The sequence below is a fragment of the Cricetulus griseus genome (genome assembly GCF_003668045.3).
Source record: "Cricetulus griseus strain 17A/GY chromosome 1 unlocalized genomic scaffold, alternate assembly CriGri-PICRH-1.0 chr1_1, whole genome shotgun sequence".
Lineage (NCBI taxonomy): Eukaryota > Metazoa > Chordata > Mammalia > Rodentia > Cricetidae > Cricetulus > Cricetulus griseus.
In genome coordinates, this window is record NW_023276807.1 from 196,079,294 (window position 1) to 196,084,546 (window position 5,253).

The window sequence follows — 5,253 nt, forward strand, 5'->3', positions numbered from 1 at the left end:
ACTGGGGTTTTCAAATCCAGACCTTTTACCCTACATGAGGATCAAGATTGTTGGCAAACAGTGACAGATGTTGTCCAGTATCTTTTATGTGTAATTAGGAATGCATCTGAGACTGAGATGGTAGCCAAGTAGGAGCTTGTTTGTGTAAAGTGAGCACTTGTTTGTGTAAAGGAGCAATTGCAAAAAGAAAGGGAGCTATGGCTAGCATCCTGTGTTAGCCTCTGAATTGGCAAGTAAATTAGATAAACTAGGAGAGCGAGAGGTAGTGAAAGCAGTAGAAGACAGCCCTCAAGTCTGACCTTTAGTAGAAAAAGGGGGAAACTATGGTCCTCCATACAGATGGGGGCCTTTACAATGGTCCAGTTTAAGAAGGCAGTGTGATCAAGAGACACTCAGCAACTGAACCGCTACAGTTAGGGAAGACTTAAACAAGCAGGGGAAGGCCTGCCACAGACTGGCCTGTGAGGCTGCCGTACTTGGGAGTGGACAGGATCAGTCTGGCTGGAGACAGGCAACTGATCAATGTAACTTCACATCCCTCCTTAAGGCACAGGCTGCATCACCTGCGATTCCTGTAATATCCTGTAACTCCCCATAAATGTCCAGGAATGGAGGACTGGAGAAGAGGCAAAGGCACTAATGAGTGAACTAGGAATAAGAAATTCTGTGTTTGAACTCAGTTCACTCAGCCACACAGAACTATGTTCATAGAGGAGTTAAAGAAGGTTGATCCAGCCGGGACCTCGAGGCTGGTGTGGAGCTTTGGCAACTTTGCTGAGCCCTTTGGTTGGGCAAGATCATTATAAGGTAGGAAAGGCTTTGACACATCTCAGTGATTTAGACCAGCATGTAAAGAGTGTCCATGAGTGGGAGAGCAGCCTAGAGGAGACATGAAAAAGGTGAAAACAGAGAAAGAAGTTTATCTGGGTTCCTCAAAGACAGATGTGGCAAGATCCAGCTGGAGTTTCTAAGGGAAAAATAGCGGAATACAGGTGAGGATCGTCACGCCTGCCCTGTGGTGGATAATTATCACCCCACACCGAGGAGAGTATGTTTCCCTCCAGCGAAAGGTTAACCAAGGGGCAGAGATGGTTTGCTCAGTCAGGAGCACCCCCAACATCCAGGTATGGAATGAAGAGGCAACCGCTACAGCTACATCCACCGTGCCACCCCAGAAGCACTCTGACCCACAGAGCCAGCAGGTGCAGCAGCAGAAAACAAGACCATGTTCCCCTTGGGTCCTGAGCAGATATGAGGAGACTAAATAAGGCCCAGTGAGTTAATCAGGTGTGGAGAAATCCAGGGAGGCTCTGTGGAAGAGCTCCAGGATATAGGGAACATAATGGTTCAGGGAGAATGACAGAGGGTTGCGGAGAGCTAACTCAAGTCAACACCTCCTATCCATGCTTAGTATCCAACCTTGATCTGTAGAGAAAGCAATTGACATGAATGGATGGAACCTTTGCATGCTGATTAGACCTTGCTTATGTTTGACGTTAGCATCTTCCTATTGGGAACTTCTGGGCTCACCTGACCCTGCTGAGAACAGATGACAACAGACTTGAGTGCTTCACCAAGATTCTTTGTAACCCCACTCTTAGTTATGGGATGGTGATCTGGGATATTGCCTTGTTCTCTCCATCATCCGGAAAAGGTTTTGTCATATAGATGACAATGCTAAGCTGAGTGTCTTTGCAGATTTGGAAAGCCAGAGGAGTGACAACCAGCCACAATGGTTCTTCCAGTTACCTTCCAACCCTACCGGGGCTGGGTTAACTGAAAGAAAAAAAATTCAAAAGGACACTTCGAGAAGCCATACGGTTATCAAATGAAAACCTCAGTGTCGGGGTGGGCTACTTCTCCTTGAGCTGTTGACCAGTGAAACCTTTAAGGCCCTATAAACCTTAAAGGCTGTTGTTACTGTTGTTGGTTGTATGCCAAAACTAGACGGTAAGACCTTATTGCTGAAGATGTTGCATGTAAATGCTGTGACTACAGGACATGAAGAAATGAAACTGAGACTGCACTGGAAACCCCCACCTCCTTGCTGATGGGCTTTCATAGTGCCAGAAGGGGCCATACTGATGGAGAACTGTCACCAACATTCCTGTGTGTGTATGGACTGTGTGCTGAAATACCAACATTCTAGGCAGGACGTGTCTGCTAGTGGCTGGGCTATTGTGGGTAAAATCAATGGCTTTCCAATTAGATCTAAGGTCCGTTCCATGAAAAGGAGTTCATGTCTGGTACCCTAAACCAGGACAAAAACCATGGCTAGGGAAGCCATAGGTCCCAATGTTCTGGGAAGCAACTTCTATGATTTTTCTAGGTGAATGTGACATGCCTGTCAAACTGTCTTCTAAATGTGTGTTTGTACCTGTATATCACTGTTGTTGTCAGCCTCAACTCATAACCACTAGTGAAGCTCCTGAGAACAAGTGACTGTTACTGTGACATAGTGGCCTGTTTCTTAGCCACAGGCAGACATCTATAGTCACCCCATCCAAGGCTCACAGATCGTTGCAGAAGAGGGGCCAGAAATAATGAGCAGGGGTGGGGTGTGAGGGCAGTGGGGTGTTGTGTAACAGTTTCCTAGAAGATTCAGACATTCCACTCTTCAGGGAAGATCCTTAAGTATGGAGGTAAACAACTCAAAATAGCTTCAGGAAGTCCCTGAAACTGACCAGACTCACTAGGCCCCTCCTTGTCAGAGTAGGCAATAAAAGTTAAGAGTCCCTGTCTGTCAGAAGAAAACTGAATTACAAAGAAGACTGATAGGAGAAGAGTTGCCAAGAAGATTCCTAGACCAGACCAGATGCCTGGAAGAGGTTAAGACCAGAGTTACTTGGAAAGGACACTCTCCAACCTGCTGTGCTTGCTGCCTGTAGGCTGTGCAGTGTGCTCCAGGTTCCCAGCTTTGTGAGCTGTCACTCATGCTAGGGTGGGCCTTGGTAATGCAATGGTCTTTGAGTCATTTCAGCTCCTGTGAGTAACCCCTCACCTATATTCCTGTAAGCAACCCAGTGAAATTCACTGGTTCACCAAATTGGACTTGGGTGGTATCTGTACTTTGGTCTGTTATGGGTTCCTTATCTAGTATAAGTGTGTGTTGTATCTCCCTAGGTAAAGTTCTCTCTCTCTCTCCTCCCAGTGGGTGTGTAGGGTGGGTCAACACTTCGATGTCAGCAACTCTAGATGGTCCAAGCTCTCTTGGAGTTCTCAAGCAGAGGGTGTAGGGTGGCCAAGATTGCGATGAGGGCAGGCTCAGGATGGTCCGGTGCACCAGGGTGGGCCCACAACATGTGGGGTAAACCAGAAACACTGAGGAAACTTAATTTTGCTATGTGGAGATTTGACACCCTGTCCACTCAAGGAGTTAAGCTGGCCAGCCTCCTTTATTGCCACAACAGGGTAATACTCTTTCCCTTGGCTCCTCTGATTGTACAAACATCTGGATCTCACTCTGCTTAGCAACCCAGATACCCCCACTCCATGTTTTGCTGACGATCACAGCTTTCAGCTCTCTGTAGTGCACAGCTCATCCAGAGTCCAGCTGCAGGAATGGAGCTTGCCAAAAATCCTACAATCCATCATTCTGCTGGAGATTAGAAACTGCCTTTGGCTCATGTCTGTCCTGCAATCCTGCCTGTGACAATATGCTTCCTTCTCCCTCTCAAGATATCTGTTGACCAGAAAATTACTATTTTAATATTGGGATTCTGTGGGCACCCACTGGGACTTCGAGATTCTTGTTTTCTGGAGCAAATAATTGGATGTGACATAGACAGAGGCAGGCAAAGCAAAGAACTTAAAGAATATATTCCTGGGGATCTCCTGGACTGGGAACTGCAGGCAGGTCAACTCTACCCCAGCAGACCAGGCAACCAAGAGTCTGCTCATATTGCTGGGCTACTCCTGCCCCCACTCAGCAGAGAGGTGAGCTTGGGCCCCTGTCTCAGGCCCGACTTTGGCTTGCCTACTCTCGTGGCCTGGGGACTACAGGCAGGTTGACTCGCTCCAAGAGGACCAAGCAATCCAAAGTCTGCTGATATCCCTGTGCTAGTTCCCCCCCCCACCCACAGAGAGAGGGAGTGTCTCAGACCCTCCTGCACCCACCATGAGACCCACCAAAGTAATAGACCTGCTTGCACCCACCGGAAGACAACCTTGGAACCTAACCACCAGGAGAGGAAGAGACCCCACCTGCACCCACTGGAAGAAGGGATGGGAAGATGACAATATAAGAAAACATTCAACAACAACAACAACAAAAAAAAAACAGTATGACACCACCAGAGTCTAGGGACTCTACATCAGCAAGAACTGAACATCCCAACACAGATGAAGAGAATGACCTTAAAAACAACTTCATGAAGATAATAGAGACCCTAAAAGAGGAAATGAGAAAATCCCTTAAAGAAATGGAAGGAAAAACAAACAAACAAATTCAAGAAATGGAGGAAAAGACAAACAAAAAATTGCAAGAAACAATTCAAACAGTGCAAGATTTGAAAGCTGAAATAGAGACAATTAAAAAAAAAAACAGTCTATAAGATCACTGGTTGCTCTTCCAGAGGACCTGGGCTCAATTCCCAGCACCAACATCGCAGCTCACAACTGTGGATGGAACTAGAAGAATTAGAAGAAACCATTCTGAGAGAGGTAACCCAGTCACAAAATGACAGACACGGTATGTATTCACTCATATATGGATTTTACACATAGAGCATAGGATTACCAGCTTACAATCCACACCACCAGAGAAGCTAGGAAAGGAGGACCCTAAGAGAGACATACATGGTCCTCTGAGAACAGTGTCTCCTGAGGAAATTGGGAGCATGTCGGAAGGGGAGAGGGAGTTAGAAGAGAAGGGGAGAAGAGAAGGGGAGAGGAGGACATGAGGGAGCAGGAAGGTTGAGTCAGGGGAAGAATAGAGCAGAGCAAGAAAAGAGATCCCATAATAGAGGGAGCCATTATAGGTTTAAAGAGAAATCTGGAACTAGGGAAACGTACAGAGATCTACAAGGATGACACCAACTAACAATCTAAGCAATAGCAGAGAGGCTACCTTAAATGCCCTTCCCCAATAATGAGATTGATGACTACCTCATCTGCTATCTTAGAGCCTACATCCAGTAGCTGATGGAAGCAGAAGCAGACACCCACAGCTAAACACTGCACTGAACTCCTGGAATCCAGTTGCAGAGAGGGAGGAGTGATGAGCAAAGGGTTCAAGACCAGGCTGGAGAAACC